General features: G+C 40.0%; 1 non-coding gene across 1 annotated transcript; it reads left to right on the forward strand.

The window, feature by feature from the left end:
• Positions 1 to 7,887: 7,887 nt before the first annotated feature.
• On the forward strand, positions 7,888 to 7,993 carry LOC132236252 (U6 spliceosomal RNA). Its single transcript, XR_009453213.1, has one exon. It is a non-coding gene; the product is annotated as a U6 spliceosomal RNA (small nuclear RNA).
• The last annotated feature ends 9,020 nt before the right edge of the window (positions 7,994 to 17,013 follow it).

The raw sequence follows: 17,013 nt of genomic DNA on the forward strand, positions 1-17,013 counted from the left end.
CCTAGATATAGAAGCTTCTGGAAATTACTGTTACAAAAATTCCTGTCATTTTTATCACTGTATTCCCAGCTCTTAAACAATGCCTATTATATAGTTGGTACTCCATACATATTTGTTGAAGACATGAATAGATGGCTAAGTGGGAATTTGCAACACTAACTAGATGGCCTTATCTATCTTTGAGCCCCAAGTTCCTAACACAATGCATGATTTTGGTCAATTTAAACAGCTAATGTAAGCTATTTCTGTAATTTCTGAGTAGGTGGTCTGTGGTGTGTGTAAATCATAAAGAGGAGCAGCCCAAGGCTAAGTTTTCTTTTGGGGACCACAGTAGGGCAATGGATGCTGGGAAGGAGTGGGGGAGAACCTGTCATCCCTACTCCTTAAGGTCCCACTGTCACCTTGGCTGAATGTCCCTTGGTTCATCAGGTTCTCCTCCCTAAGACCCCCTCCGCAAGTGAATCTCTGCTGTACACTGAAATCCTATTCACATAACCACTCCTACCCTTCATCCCAGGGAGTATTTCCATGTTAACAGCAACTTTACCAACACAGGGCTTTTGTCCAAAGAAGAAGCCCTAATAGTGGAAATTTCAAAGACTAGAACAAGCCAACAGGAGAGATATTTTCTGCTTTTATCATTTGGGTATTGTCCTGTTCTACCAACACAGCAAAAGGAATTATTTGCTCAATCACTGTGGTGGTATTTTCTTTATTGGAGGGAGAAGAGACTCTCAGGGAAGGAACCAGACCAGCCTAATTAAAATAAATAAGCTCTTAGAGAACCCCTTAACACCCCCCCCTTGACCCCTCCACTGCCTTTTCAAATCAGTATTCTTACTAGCTTAGCTTTAGAAGATTCCCACCTCTCATGATTTTTTATGAGGAAAAGCAGTCCCACTTGGAAAAAAAAGGCGATGCAGCTAGCATATTTGAAGACTATATTTTATTTATTGATTTTTTTAAACATACATTTTTAACAGAATTTTTGTTGAAGTTATGTTTATGGGGTATCAGCCCTTGGAGAAAATGTGACGGTGTGTGCAGAATATAAATGAGTGAAGCTCTCCACAGACAGGATGGCAGTCAGTGATGAGTGAAATTCATCGCATGTATTTTTCCTTTGTATGATACTTATGTCTAGAGCATTCGCAGTGCTTAATGTATATGTGATGCTGTATGTCCCCTTATGTGGGTCTGAAAGGGCTCCAGACCAAAAGTCAGGAGCTCCTGGGTTTGATCCTGGCTCTATCTCAAACTTTCCAGAGGCCTTGGGCAAATCAATTGATTATTCCGAATGTCAGTTTCCTAGTTTGAAAAGAAACATATTGTTATAGTTTCTAGAATAAAAGCACTAGAGCTTGAAAGTCTTGGATTCCAGCTAGACCATTACAAGCTACAGGGTCCTGAGAAACTCATTTAACATCCCTGATCCCTTTATAAAGTGGAGATAATGACAACAGCTACCTAACAAGTTTACATATGAAGAGACATACTCTTTGGACTCCTGCTTCAAGGTTGACTGTAATGGGGTATGGCAGGTAGAATCTTCCATTATGAAGCCAGGAAAAGGGGATAAGTTACAAAACCCCACTTTTGAAAACAAAAGAGCTATAGAAGCAACAGGAACTAGATTTTTTAAAAAAATCCAGAATAGGAAGATCCCTTTTAGGAAATCTAATGATCCCTAGGTAGTTTTCTTAATTGGCGGCATTTGTAAATTCTAGGATTAGCTTAAGGCTTGGATTTAAACCAAATTGAGGGATTTTATGGAGGAGAGATAAATCAGCAGAGTTTTTGGCAGTGGAGAGCTGACTTGATAAACTGGAAAATTAGAGGATCCCCAAATGCAAGGGAAACTTGCTGAATTCTAGGAGGATGTGGGAGACTGGGGGCTGGGTGAGAAAGGAAAAGTGAAAACTCCCACACTCTTGCAGGCAGTTCTTTTGTGTCATAGTTTATCTGGGACTCAGGATTCCCAGAATGTGGACCTTTAAGTTTTAAATCCAAGAGAGTTTCAGGCAAATAAAAATGACTTGGCCACATAGGTAGTTAGAAGAAAAAATCCCACTAGAGGGAGGGACTCTACAAAAAATAGGTAACCAATCTCTTGCTCAAGATACTTGCTAAATATTTAACTTGCATAAGGTATGGAGCTAAAGAACTAGATTTAAAATATGCAAAGGTCATACTTTCAGAGTTGAGGAGATTGAGATATCACAGTTCCCTAAATTCTATGAGGGCCATGCCTGAGGAACCCAAGATGGAATAAGACTTACTAAATCAATAACCCAGACAAAACTGAACTAATTCCTGATAGAATTATAGCGATCAGCATCTCCCTGTCTCTGTCAAACAGAGAAAAGTAGAACCCCTGTTGGTAGAGAATGTTGTATAAGATTCTATGGTTCTTTTACCTCAATGTTCAGCATATAATAAAAGTTACCAGACAGGAAAGAAGCCAGTAATGTGAGCAATAATCAAGAAAACAAAACAACCAATAGAAATATACCTGCAGATAATCTAGGTATTGGAGTTTGCAGATAAAGAGTTTAAAATAATTATGAATAATATGCTAAGAAAAATTGAGAAGAAAATTGTCAAAATAGATGAAAATATGGAAAATATTTGAAACTTAACGAAGAATTATAGTGTCTTAAAAGAATTAAATGGACATCCTAGAATTGCAAAATGATATACAAACAAGAGTCTGGATAGAGTAAAAGATATCATAACCTCAAAGACTGGTTAATGGACAAGATTGAAATTGAAGCATAAAAGGAAAAAAGAAAAGGAAGAACAAAAGCCATATGGAAATAATCAAAAGATATAATGATGTGTGAATTCCAAAAGATAGAAAACAGTGAGGAAAAAGCAAATATTTGAATAGATAATGGTCAATAACTTCCAAAATTGATAAAAACTACTAACCCACATTAACCCACAGATTCAAGAAGCTCAATAAACTTTAATAGGATTAAAAAAAACGTACATAGGCACATCTTAAGCTGTTAAAAAATCAAAAGACAAAAAAATAAAATAAAATAAACAGGAAAAAAAGGACATCTTACTGTCAAAGAAGAAATGATATCTAACTTTAAAAAAATATATATTGGAGCCAGAAACAAAGACATTACATAATTAAAGTGATGAGAGGGGGAAAAATGTGCCAATCTGTATTTCTATACCCCACAAAAATATTATCCAATAATGAATTAGAAAGAAAGACTAAAGTATGTGAGAATTCTCTGTTAGTAAATAGACATTCCAGAAAGTATTGTAGGAAATTCTTCAGGCTGAAGGAAAACAGTGCAGTAAAAGCAGGGGGCAATGAAGAACACCAGGAAGGGTAAATGGGTTGGTAGATATAAACAAATATTAACTGATCCAAGCAACAATAATAAAACTGTCTTGTGGAATTGATAACAGCATAGAGGAAAAAGATATGTCAACAAGAGCACAAAGGGTAGAAGCATAAAAAAAGTTGTGAAACTGATGTTCCTTTTATTACTCAGGAAATGGTCACAGTACTGACAGCATCGGCTATTAAACTCAGGCTTGCATACCGAAATCTCTAGGATAATTACTAAAAATAAAATATAGCCATCTATCACTAAAAAAGGAATCGAGGAGAAAATATTGAGTAAAAAATACTTGAGGAATTAAAAGAAGGCAAGAAAGCAGGAATAATAATAAAAAAGGATATATGTGAAAAATAGAAACTGAAAGCCAGTGAGTATCATAATTACAATCAAGGTATGTGGAGTAAATACACTTCAAAAAATGAATTTTTTAAAAGGACCCGACTATGTGCCATTTATAAGAGATACAAGTTAATTATAAAATCACAGCTAGGTTGAAAGCAAAAGGGTGGAAAGAAGATGTATCATTAAAATAGTAACAAAGAAATGTTGGTATGGTTGTATTTACATTGAGCAGAATATCTTACTGGAATATAACGATTGCTCAGTAAGTTATTATCTCAAATTATTAAGTGAAAAAAATGTTTTAACAATTTGAAATCTAATGATTTGGGATTTTATAAGCCTAATTTAGGGAGGATTCTTAAAATTTTCTACTTTTTCTTTTAAACTGCTTTTCAGAATCTACCAAAAAATTTAGATTTATTTGCTCAGATAAATTTTTCAACTGATTATAGGCATGTCGTCATGGCACATATCACGATTAAACCAAGGCTACCTTCCGGCATTAAATATTTCCATTTGGATTCCCTTAAGTATACCAAAGAGGACTATGAAACACCAGCATGTTTAAAATTCAGGAGGATAGCCCACAAAGGGTAAGACAGAGAAAGGTAGATCCCTGGCCTCCTGACTCATTGTGCAATGTTCTTTTAACTTCAGTATCATGAAGACCTTTATGAAACTCATTTAATAAGTATTTTTAAACATTCACTGTATGAAAGGCACAGCTGTAATCATTGGATATAAAATAACAGCAAGACCCTGCCATCAGTAGACTTGCAGTCTAACAGAACACAGATCTTAAATGTTTTTCAAAAATTATTATTTTATAAAAGTTTCTACTTTTTTAAAAACTACTTTTCAGAATCTACCAAAAAAAAAATCTAGATTTAATGAGTGCAGCAGCATCATGTAGGGAACTCTTAAAATAGTAGGATTCACCCTAGTGTAGTTTTCATGAAAGACTTTCCCTAGGAAGTTGGGATCAGAGTTCATTAGGAAAAGAAGAGAGGAAAGAATATTCTGGTGGAGAAGAGGAAGTGTGATGGCCTGAGATAAGAAGGACCTTGGCTGGAACCTTAGAACCTTAGGACCGGAAGAAAGACAGTGTAGCTGAGTTCAGAGTGTGTTTGGGGGGCGGGGGGGGGGGGGCGGGGAGGAAGTTCAGGAAGAGAGAGGTAGAACAGGACTTGAGATCATAGGGGTAGAAATTATGGGTCAGAGTGTTGCAAATATTTTTTATAAGACAACATTCAGGAATATTTAGCATGTGGGCAACAATCTATCTCATATTACTAGTTTGTGAAAGTGTCAGAGTACTATGGGAACATGGAGGAAATGTTTAGGATCCTAAGATTACCATCACATCCTCTCTTCAGTATAATTCTTAAGGTGCCAATTACATAATATATAATGGTTTTCAACAAAAACAGATTAATTCAAATAGATTTGATATATAATATGTCAAATTTTGTTTAGGTAGAACATTTGTATATTGATAGTCTTTTATCTCTAAGTGGTAGAAAATGAAACAAATTGGTATATAGATAAAGGAAGTAGTTGACAGCCAAGAAGCTTCAGGTGGGGTTTGATCCAGTAGCTTATCATGTTATCTGGGACCTGATTTTTTCCTGTTCTCTGTTTTGCTGTCCGTGTTCCCTGTAGGGCTGGCCCTCTTCATGGCCACAAGATGGTTGGTTATTTCCTCTTTCATGACCAAGAGGGGTGAGAGGAGAGCATTGAAGGGAGAGAGAGAGAAGTTATTCTTCCTCAATCCTTAAGAAAAACTCCTCAGTTAGATTAGAACAACACAATTCACATGTCCATTCTTGATACAATAACTTGCAATAGGGATGAAGTTATACTAATTATTTTGGTTAATCAGGACCCACCTCTGAAGCTAAAGATGGTGTTAAATCCCATGTGCCCCATGGTGATGTATGTGGAGAAATAAATGCCTGGGATGGTAGCAGACCATATGCACAATGTTATTTCTCAAGCTAAATATTGATCAACTGGATTCTAAGCTCAGTAAAACCAGGAATCATATCTCTCTTGTTCGTTGCCATAGCCCTCGCATGAGGTACAAGGCCTATCATCAGAGAACCTTAGTAAATACTTAGTTATTGCTGAATAAACAGAATAATTTTTTTCTGTTGGGAGAAATGCACAATTTTATTCCTGTGCTTCTTGATGCTCCCCGTTTGTAGTTGTAGAAGCAGGAAGTATTGGGATTGATCATCACACAAGAAACATTTTCTTCTAAGATGTTTAGCACTGTTTCTGAAGCAAAAGAGGGTGAAGTCATTTGGAATAAGGAAAGATTAAGTCAATCATTTATTTCCCTGATTATGGATATTAAAAGGAAGAGAGAAAAGAAAGAGAAGGGGAGGGGAGGGAGAGAAAGAGAAGGAGAAAAGGAAAAAAATAATAGAAAGGAAGCAAAATAGAAAGGAAGAGATAGAGGGAGGGAGAAAGGAAGGGAAAAAGGAAAGTGGGAAGGAAAGAAGGAGAGAAGAGGGAGGGAGGGAGGGAGGGAGGGAGGAAGGAAGGAAGGAAGGAAGGAAGGAAGGAAGGAAGGAAGGAAGGAAGGAAGGAAGGAAAGAAGTTAGGAAGCTGGGAAGCTATAACTAGAATCTGGATCCAGGGTAAAGGCACTTTGAGATGGTGGTTATTCTATGACATCATTTTGCTAAGTGTGTGTTTGTGTGTCTTGTGTGTGTGTATTTTGCTTCTTGATAAATGTCAAGCCTCGTCTGAGGTTTTACAATTTACTAAACAGTTATGAGAATGTGGATAGCAAGTTATAAATCACCCAGTCACTTGGGTGTGGATGTAAGTCTGGGGCCAAATACCTGAGTGTCCACTTCATAATGGGAATAATAAGGCTATATGAAAACACGACCCCTGCCCCAAACAATAGGGTTTTTTCCCTAGAAAGCTGTCTGACATGTTTATATGCACATATTAGAATTGTATCCAAGGGAAAGAAAAACAATTGACTTTCTGACTTTATGGTCTGTCATTGACTTTTAGGGTATTTCGTGAAATGAGGTAATAACTTCAAGATCAAGGGCATTTCCCTTTGGGTCTTCATCAATTATTTCACTTTCTCTTGGCAAAGGCCTCCACCCACTTCTTCCGACGTATCCACCACCAGGCTGATATCGCACTGGAAAATCTTACTCTGTCTCTCTCTCTGCCTTCCTGAATGTGTGTTTCATGCATTAAATTGTTTTAATCACTACAGTTTTTACTAGAGTTTGGCAATTGGTACATTTGCTGAATTGTGTGTTCCCAATTTAATGCTTTTAGAACGTATTTAAGTAAGTTCCAATACACTTAGTCATTGCTATTCAAATGAGAGAACCATATTTCAAGGAACAGCTCAGGGAGAGAGAGATGAGGTGAGTAATGGGTAATAAGTGAAAACCATCTATCAAGACACATTGGAGTCTGAAACAGATGGTGAAGAAAAGCCCCCAAGTCCATTCCCCCTGGCCTCCGAGGGCCTATCGGTTTTATTTCCAGCAAACATACACCTTGGCTGGCTTCCCCTCCTAGCTTCTGGCTGATCTTTCCTATTTTAAGATCTTGGAGAAGTAGGAAACTAACTTGTTTCTCAGACCTAAACTCATAAAAAAGGCAGCCCCACAGGGAGGGCAACGGCCGATCTCGGGAGCCCTAAGCAGGTGCTGACATTTATAGGGGAGGGTTGGCAGAGCACCCATCCTTAGCACTGGTTTCTAACGGGTATTTGTAGGACTAGGACAAAGGGACAGTGGAAGACAGAGACATTCAAAGTAGATACAGCTTGTCTTCTTCACCCCACTTTTATTACTCACAGTCAAGGGCCCAGGCATTTGGTGACCCCATGAATGTCCACATTTCAATGTTGAACTTCTCTCTCTCTCTCTGGCTGAGAAATGAACTCAGCTTTTGAGCTTCCAAGTTCTCATATATAAAGTAGACAGACTCATACTGCCTTCTCAAGAGCGGTGTGTGGCTTACACGAGAACATGTGTATAACGGACCTCGCAGAGCCAGGCACATGTTCAACGTGTTTCCTGCCCCATGTCTCTGCCCTGGCCTTTCGTACAGAATGTGGGGAGTGAGCCATGAGCTTAAAAGCAGGGACGGGGCATCCATCCCTGGGCCTAAATGTTGAAAAGTAACCCCTCAGGTGCTCGCGTGGGCAGCACATAGACTGAAATTAGACGCTACGGAGAAGATTACCATGGCCCCTGCGCAAGGACGACTTGCAAATTTGTGAAGTGTCCCATATTAAAAAAAGAAAGAAAGATGCCCTAACCGGTTTGGCTCAGTGGGTAGAGTGTTGGCCTGAGGACTGAAGGGTCCCAGGTTCAATTCCGGTCAAGGGCATGTACATTGGTTGTTTTCTGGGCACATCCCCAGTAGGGGGTGTGCAGGAGGCAGCTGATCGATGTTTCTTGCTCATCGATGTTTCTAACTCTCTATCCCTCTCCTTTCCTCTCTGTAAAAAATCAATAAAATATATTAAAAAAAAAAAAGAATGAAAGGGAGGGAGAGACTGAGGAAGGAAGGAAGGAAGGAAGGAAGGAAGGAAGGAAGGAAGGAAGGAAGGAAGGAAGGAAGGAAGGAAGGAAGGAAATCCCCTCAGGCAACTCAGCGATTTGTATCAAATCCGCAGTGAGTCATCAGAGCAATCTCACTTTTAGGAATTTGTCCTCCAGAGATACTCACCCAAGTGTGCAAGGTGCATACAGAGGACCCACGTCACATTGTTGATAATGACAAAGAATTACAAACCACCTTCATGACCATCTAAAAAGCTCCTGGTTAAATATGGCACATCCATGGAGTAAAATAGCATTCAACTTCTAGAAACGATGGGGTAATCCTATTGTTATTGATGCTAACATTTGTCTGTGTCACATGGTAAATTAAAAAAACGAGTTTACAAGTCAGCATGTATGGTGTGCTTGCATATGTGAATATATGTATCCATAGCCGTATCCATACTTTTAGTTATGCAGAATCAGATACGACAAAGAGGTATTTGGAAGGATGTTAAATGGGACTTTTTACATTGTTTTATCTCTGGGGAGTGACAGCTGAGTGTAAATTCTGCTTTTGTCTTTGTACTTTTCCACCCTGTGTGATTTTAAAGAGCAGCAGCAATGGGCCTATGCGGCGTTCATCTAAAACGCTAGGCTGTGTGTCCCCCGAACATCTCTAAGCCAGTTGGAAACCGTGAGCAGAGATATTTCTGTCTCAGCCTGCACTGACAGTACCTCATCTGTTCCCGCCCGCTGTCATTACCTATGTAGCTGATTGTTTTCCCACTAGACTGAGCTCTCCTCCAAAACCCGGGTTTTACCTTTCCTCCAGTCCCCAGTCTGCATACCGCAGCAATAAAGGATACTCAGTGAGTGTTTTCAATGTTTAAATCCAGAAGTCTGGTGATCTGGACGCTATTCCAGTTCTGACATTGCCGGGCAGTGAGGTCATGATCGACACCTTCTCCAGAGATGGCTCATCCTCAAACAAAACTACCATGATCTCGGAGGCTCCTTCTATTCCTGACCTTGTCATTCTGAAACTGAACTTGTCCAGTCCTCACAAATCTGATGAAATCAAACACGACAACCTATACAGCTCAGCTTTGTGGGTTCCAAAATGCTATAAAAATGCAGTGTGGTATTACACATAAAGAAAAAAAAAAACAGTACCAACAACAATAGTGACCATTGTATATTGATGCCAACACGGAGCAAGTTCGAAAATAGGATCTAAATAATTTAAAATTGCTCTTCACCTTCCCCCCACCCTCACCGCAGGGCCTGCATTCCCTGTGGAGTTGCCACCGATACTCAGTTTGGGGATTAAAGCAGGACCTGACCTGGATTTGCTCCCCATTGCCCATGCCCTAGATTGAAATGTTAAAGGACTTGGAATAAAATAGTTGCATTTTCACTAACAGCTTCACAGTAACTGGGGAATTAATGTCAGCCAGGCAGTGATTTCCCAGTGGTTGGGTTTGTAGCAAAAGCCTTCAACTTTTATGTGTGGCCTGTTTGAAGTTGAAAATTGTTGTTAGACTCTCCCAAGTTGTTTGAGGTGTCACTCATCCTTCCCTTTTGTGTTGGGGCGAGAATGTGAAGCATAGCGGCTGGGAATGGTTCCGTGACTGCCGTCCCCAAGGCAGGTCTCTGCCAGAGCCCAGTGGAGCCTGTCTCCCAGGGAATTCAAAGCATCCAGCGCCTGGTGGCCCTGCCTCCACGTGCAGCCCATGGCCCACCCTCCCCTCAGGGACTCTGCATCCGGAAGAGGGAGGATCGCAAGGCCCCCTGCAAATGCACGTCTCGACAGTTTTTATTCAGTGAAAAATTGGCACTCCTGGGATGTCGCTGTTCGGAGAGGCAGCAGCACGGGCAATGAAAATAATAACGCTAGCATAGCAATAGCAGCAGTGATAATAGTAATAATACCAGTGGCTAACACCTTATTTAGCCCTGATTACAGGCCAAACATTTTACATAAGATTTATTGTCTCAATCATCCCATTGGATAGATATAGTTCCTTTTTACAGATGAGGCAATGAAGGCCCAGTGAGAAGTTTCCTGTGACTGTAGTGGAGAGTGTAAGGAGACGATTAAGTAGGTAGACACATGAAAACAACCTCGAGGGGTTTGGAATTGACTGACCCTTCCCCAACATATCACTTGAAAACCACTAGTTTGTGGCAGTCTTGATTTTGCTCCCCTGAGCTACCTTTTTGCGAGTATATATAAACTCAGTCCAACCAGACTGTGGCTTCCAGCGGGGGGACAGTGTATTCTAGACCTTTCAAGGGCAGTGTCTTGCCCAGGTAGCTTCTCCACACACACTTGGCAGTTGTACTTGGTGCTAAGCAAAGTGTAATGTAGCATGTACTTTTGCCTGGAGTGTTTTTGGGGAATAGCAAATGGCTTTCTCCTTGGGTAAGGACCTCTGGGTCCCGCCCAATAGTCATTTGGAATGTTTGTTCCCTTGAACCAGCATGTGTTTGGTGCGGGGAGAGCCGTTGGCCAAGTGAGGGGCTTATGGACAGGGTCCCTCTTTCTCTGACCTTGTTTGTTTTTTCTTCCCAATGATGACATTAATTATTTCCTAACCACTTGAATTGGTTTCTAGCTGAGAAATCATGCCATAAGGTTGAAACAGTCATGTGCAGATTTTTGGTTTGTTTTTGTTTTGTATTTGACTCTCCAGACTTTTGTTTCATAAGATGGTGTGATCACAGGGTGAGGGCTCATCTGGAGTCACCCAGGCTATTGTCCTGTGGACTTTTGGGGACATCTTGGAAGGACCTTATAGATTCCTAAGGAAGAATTTAGACCGAAATTAAGAGGCATTTGGTGGATACTCAACATGTTGTCATTTCTTAAGGCTAAGTAGAAAACAGAAACACTGTGGTCTCCAAAAGTGTGCTAGAGCTGGCTCGGAATGGCCTATGAAAACCAATGATTAAGCATTCAAGAATTTTTCAAGCCTGTTATCAAACCATTGGTAGCTTGAAATCATCTAGACAGGGAATATTTACACCATTGAAATTGGCAAATGTTACAAATCAGGGCTTCTTCTTTCCCTTCCTCTTCTAACCCCCTCAGAGCTGGTTTCTCTGCACACCACTGTGTCTAGTCCATCTAGAGGAGTAGCATTTTCTATATCCAGACTAAAAGCCTGTGCTTGGAAGCACTGGGGGGAAATATATGATGGCTTAAATTCCACCTGGGCAAGAACCACGTGTGTTTCCTCGGCGACTATATCCCATGACATTGCATAGCACAGGGTCTGTCACATAGTAAATGCTCAGTAAACAGCTGTTGAATGGATGCAGTACTTACTGGTGGGCTGCTAGGCACCTTTGCAGCAACAGCCAGTCAGCCCAGACCAGTCTTCTCTAGGAATCCTTCCTGAGCCACACATTCTCCAGAGTTGCTCAGGAAACTGGACTGTCCCTCTTTTGTAGTACTGTATCATTTACTTTTTGTTGTTGTTAATCTTCATCCGAGGATATTTTTCCATTGATTTTTAGAGAGAAGGGAGGGGGAGAGACAGAGAAAGAGAAGCATGGGTGTGAGAGAGACACATCCATCGGTTACCTCCCTTAGGCACCCTGACCAGGGCGAGGGATTAAGCCTGCAACCAAGGTAGGTGTCCTTGACTGGAATCAAACCCAGGACCCTTCAGTCCATGGGCCAATGCTCTATCCACTGAACCAAATCAGGTAGGGCTGTGTCATTTACTTTTTAAAGACAACTGTAACTCTATCAGTATATTCAGCGGTCACCATCCACTTTAAGCTCTCAAAAGCAGAATTCTTCTGATTCCTTTTTTTTTTTTTAACATAGCAGATGCTCAATAAAATGAAACATCTGCAAAAAGGGTGAGTAATAATCTTGGACGAAGTCACAATACTTCATGGTTTCCAAAATATTTGACGGGTGTTGCGTGGATTGATGCCATGATATCCCTGTGAGTAGGCAGAATAGAACAGTTACCCCTCCCAGCTGCCAAAAAACAGGGCCTAGCATGTTGGGGGAACTAAGTATTTGTTGATTTTATTATCACTTGGTCCTTCTATTTCACAGATGAAGAAACAAGCTTGAGGAAGTTACCTGACGTAGTTCATTTTTAGATAGTATCACTTCTATCTCCACTAAACTGCCTCTATTAACAGTCGCTTGACTTTTAATGCCTTACTGCATATCCTCACATTTATTTTCATGATAACTCTGTCAGGTTTGCAGCTATGTGCATTCATGTTTTAGGGGTAATAATGCTAGGACACAGAACGTTTTAGAAACATGCTTGAGATACACAAGGATTTGAGGGTAAAGCTAGTATTAAAATCTACGTGTCTCAGAATTCCCGAGTTTGACTGTAGATTGTGTATTGTACTCATTCATTCCTTCAGAGGGAAAAAGATTGTCAAAGTAGGCTAAGAAAAAGCATTGTACCACAAAACACTTTCTAGACATCGTCCTGAGCCCCCCAAGATGTTTCTTCCCCTGAAACACCTTAAAACATGCTGATGATTAGAATTTGTGCTTTGCCACTTCAGCCTCCCAAAGATTCAAGTTGAAGTTTCAAATGTAAAATTATAGGAAATTACCTTCTTTCTCTTTTGTGAATAGAATCTTGAATTTTTTTTCTCATCTGAGAAGGTGCTGATTTTCCATGTATAATGGAAATTCCATGATTTTTCTTTCCCTAGGACTCTAACATTTCAAAATGGCCACAACACCTCCTGTATGAGTTCTGGAAAGGGTCCAGCATTAAGCCTGATGACTTTTAAATTCGTGTTGTAAAACTCTGATGCCGTTTCCAGCACAGTGCCTCATTTCCGATGAAAAGCATGCTGCCAGCTCCCCTCTTTTTCTGTGGACGATATCACCACTCATTTCATTAAAGCCACCAGACACTCCTAGCAGCACGCATGATGTCGTTTTGCAATGTGGGGGGAAATAATTTTGGAAATGGGAGCTAGTTCACATTTCTAAAGCATGTTTTTTCATTCTTGCCTTTCCCTTTTGACCTTCCTGAGGATGCGTGTGGGTGTTAAATTGTTACCAAGGGGAGGGGCTGTTGTAACTACAGCAGGATCCACACACACCAAGACACACTTTCCCACACACAGGACTTGGCTCGGGGACACTTTAATGGAATGCTGAATGGAAAAGATGCAGGGTGTTTTTGATCTGCAGAGAAATTCAGCCAGTGGAGCATCCATCATTTTTATTTAAACAGCCAGATGAGCATTCGAGCTGGAAGGCAATGTGTGTGAGAGGAGTGGGTGTCACTGGCAACTATTTTTCCTCTGTTTCAAAAATTATAAACATAATGTAGCCCGTTTATAAACATTTAAATAATAAAGAGGAATATCAAGTGAAAAGTAGAAGTCTCCCCTTCCTCCCATCTCATCTCATTCCTAAGAGATAGTTTGATGTTTGTAGGTGTAGAACTTTTTCTGTCCAAGAACCGCTTATTGAGAGTCTATAATTTGTGTTAGTCATCCATTTGAGGGTGAGAGTTTGATCCAAAAATATATCTTACATATGTTTTATTCTACAACTTGTTTGTGTTTTTTTCATTTAAATTTTTTTCTCAGGGTAGACTTCCAGATTTTGACCATTCTGTTTAAGGGCTGTATAATGTTTCATTGCATTGGCTGTGCCTTATTTATTTCTTACTTTTAAACCAATTCTCTATGGATGAGCACTTGGGTAGCTTTTAATGGTTACTCACAGTGTCGCTTTGCATTTCTGTGTTTACACAGTGGAGTTGCATTTCTTTAAGACTGTTTCCTGGGAGCGGAATTGTTAGAGGAGCAGATCATGAATACGTGTAATTCTAGGGGAGAATGTCTGTGTTTTTAAAAAAGATAAGAATGTTCATTGGTCAACACTCAAAAAGACTCAGTTGCATATAAGACAAGACAAGTTCTAAGATTTGTCCTATTATCATGTTCTCAATACTGGTTACTCACTACATGACTTTGCGGAAGAGGAGCTTTCTGAAACAAAGCAGTACCTTCTGTCTGGACGTTACCTTGACAAACTACATCAGAATCTCTGTTGTCAGAGTTCAAGTATGTGTATCTATTTTTAAAGTTCCTGAGGCCAGATTGGGAGCCACCACTCTAGTGAAAGTATCCCCAACATAGCATCGAATGTGCCATTTTTGTTGTCGTCCTATGCCTATATGCATGCTCAAGCACATACAAGCATGCATGCTTTATGTGGTTTAGGATAATATGCTTTTCCTACCTTTTGCTTGGCTGTTTGGTACATTTGGCCTCGATTGCTATCAGCTAGCCCAGAAATACAGCACGTGTCATGGACAGTTCTGCATACAAATAAGGATCAGGAGGATGATCAAAGAGACAAATGGGAACTTTAATGGGGGGGATGGTGAGAAGTCCTAGATGTGATTAAAGAGAAGATAAAAGGGCCATTAAGCAACTGTGCGGAGTAATTTCTAGACTGAAAAATTGTAGACAGTCCTGTATAAACAGAATCCATATAGGGCATTAACTACCAAGGTAAATGACCCTTTATTGTCTTCTCCTATATTTCTGCAACTTGCAGAGTTTGGTTGGCAGATGATAATGGAAGGGAGAGAGAGAGAGAGAGAGAGAGAGAGAGAGAGAGAGAGAGAGAGAGAGAGAGAGAAGTGTCTTATGCTAGAGACAGGAGCAGTTACTTAAAAATATTATATACACTTATAATACCCTTTAAAATATATGAATCCCATATGAATCTCTGTTTTATGTGACCCTCCCATCAATTTTGGAGAGAAGATGGTGGTACTTCCATTATTCAGAAGAAGAAACTGAGGCTTAGAGAGAAGTGATGAGACCAAGACTATAATGCTAGCATATGGGACAGATGGAATAACATTTTACTTTTAATGTATGTCTTAGTTGAACTAGCACCTAGGGTTTCTGATTCCTACTCTGTGTTCTTTATGCTAACATACAGATGTGAGCAGGGGTGAACAATAGAGAGTGGTGTGGACTATGGCAATTAGGAAAGAACATGCCCTGTCTAAATGCATTCAAATTAAAAAATTTTAAAATAGTGTGAGAAAAAACAACCCTTGAGCCAGATACAATAAAACGGCTTAAATTTGTGACTCTAATTTTTATTTTATTTATTTACTTTTATATTTTAAAATACATTTTTATTGATTTCAGAGAGGAAGAGGGAGAGAGAATCATAGGTTGACTACCTCCTGCATGCCCCACACTGGGATGGAGACTGCAACCCCAGCATGTGCCCTGACTGGGAATTGAACCATGACATCCTGGTTCATAGGTTGATGCTCAACCACTGAGCCATACCAGTCAGGCTTGTGACTATAATTTTAGAAAAATCTAGAGTTTGTGTAATAGAAAACTAGAGAAAGAATCTACTTTTGAAGGTAACAGCAATATTTCCTAAACACTGGAAAAAGGTTTTAAACATAGATGAATGTGGTCTGATGTAAATGCCTTCTAGAAGCCTTTTCGTTTTGTATTTCAAAAATATATATAAAAACATTTATTTGTAGTGCTACTTTCCTTCAATCTCCTCTTTGTGATAAGACCTTGGCATTGCTGAGCATGGTTTTGTCAACTCTGGTATTTCCAGGAACGTAACTTCCACGGTGGTCCAGGGATTGCTATGTGTTGCCTGGAGAGGGAGCACAGTATGACCCATTTCATCACAAGTTTGGATTGTTTTCCCAATTAGTCAATTATCATCTTGCTGAGAAAGCACAGGCCAGTGTGTTGGGATAAGGGACCAGTCAGTAATTGGGGAAGTTCTGGGGGCCAAGAAGGTGGGAGCAGATTGAGGTTGGAAATACCTGGGTGGGCAAATTGAATGCAGCATCATGGAAATCAAGGCAGAGAATGGGGAAGGCCAGTGGGCACAGACCAAGCCTAAGGTCTGAACTGTAAAGTTATTTTAACCTTATCCATCAAGGAAGCACTTTATATATATTTTTTTCCTTAGTATTTTCTCAGCCATCCCGTGAATTCAGTGGGGAAGATAGTATTAGCTCTAATTTTTAGATTAATAGCATCAGAAAATGGTTCCATAACTGCCCAAGGGTCAGAGGATAACATTACCAGCCAGCTGAGACCAGAACTCAGGACTCTGCAGAAATCCTTGTCTCTGCATCTCATACTTCCTATTACACACCTGGAGGGGGGTGGGGCTCTATGGTAGGGTCCGCCTGGTACCAGACTCTTGAGTAAACAAGAAGGCCTGTCGTCAGGTTCAAGTGTGGGTCATTAAAGAAGAAAAGGAAGGACCTGCTTCAATTCAGCAGGTGAAAAGAAAAATGACCAATGAACTGAAATTCTCTGAGTGAGAAGAGATATTTATTTCTCCCAGACTGCTGGGGAAGGGGGAGGGGAGGAGGACATGGGTGTGGGTGTGGACATGGATCTCATATTACGTTGTTAACCAAAGCTGTTTGTAATATTTGAGACTGTTTCAGGAATGAGCTCCATGCCAGAATGCTAGAGGCAAATAAACATTTTTAATAAATTGTTTTTTAAATAGCAAATTCTGGGAACTATAGTCAGGAACTTAATTTTAACTACACTTGACCATAATTCTAGGACAGGCTGTTGACTAGAGAAGCTTTGAGGCCTGAGCAAAGAATGTGGTGAATTGTGAGAGCAAACATTGGTTCACTAAAAATGAAGTAGAAAAGACTAACTGATTTCCTTTTTTTAAAAAAAAAAATATTACCACATGGGTCATAAATCACATTGATCTGAATTTC

This window comes from Myotis daubentonii, chromosome 5 (genome assembly GCF_963259705.1).
Source record: "Myotis daubentonii chromosome 5, mMyoDau2.1, whole genome shotgun sequence".
NCBI lineage: Eukaryota > Metazoa > Chordata > Mammalia > Chiroptera > Vespertilionidae > Myotis > Myotis daubentonii.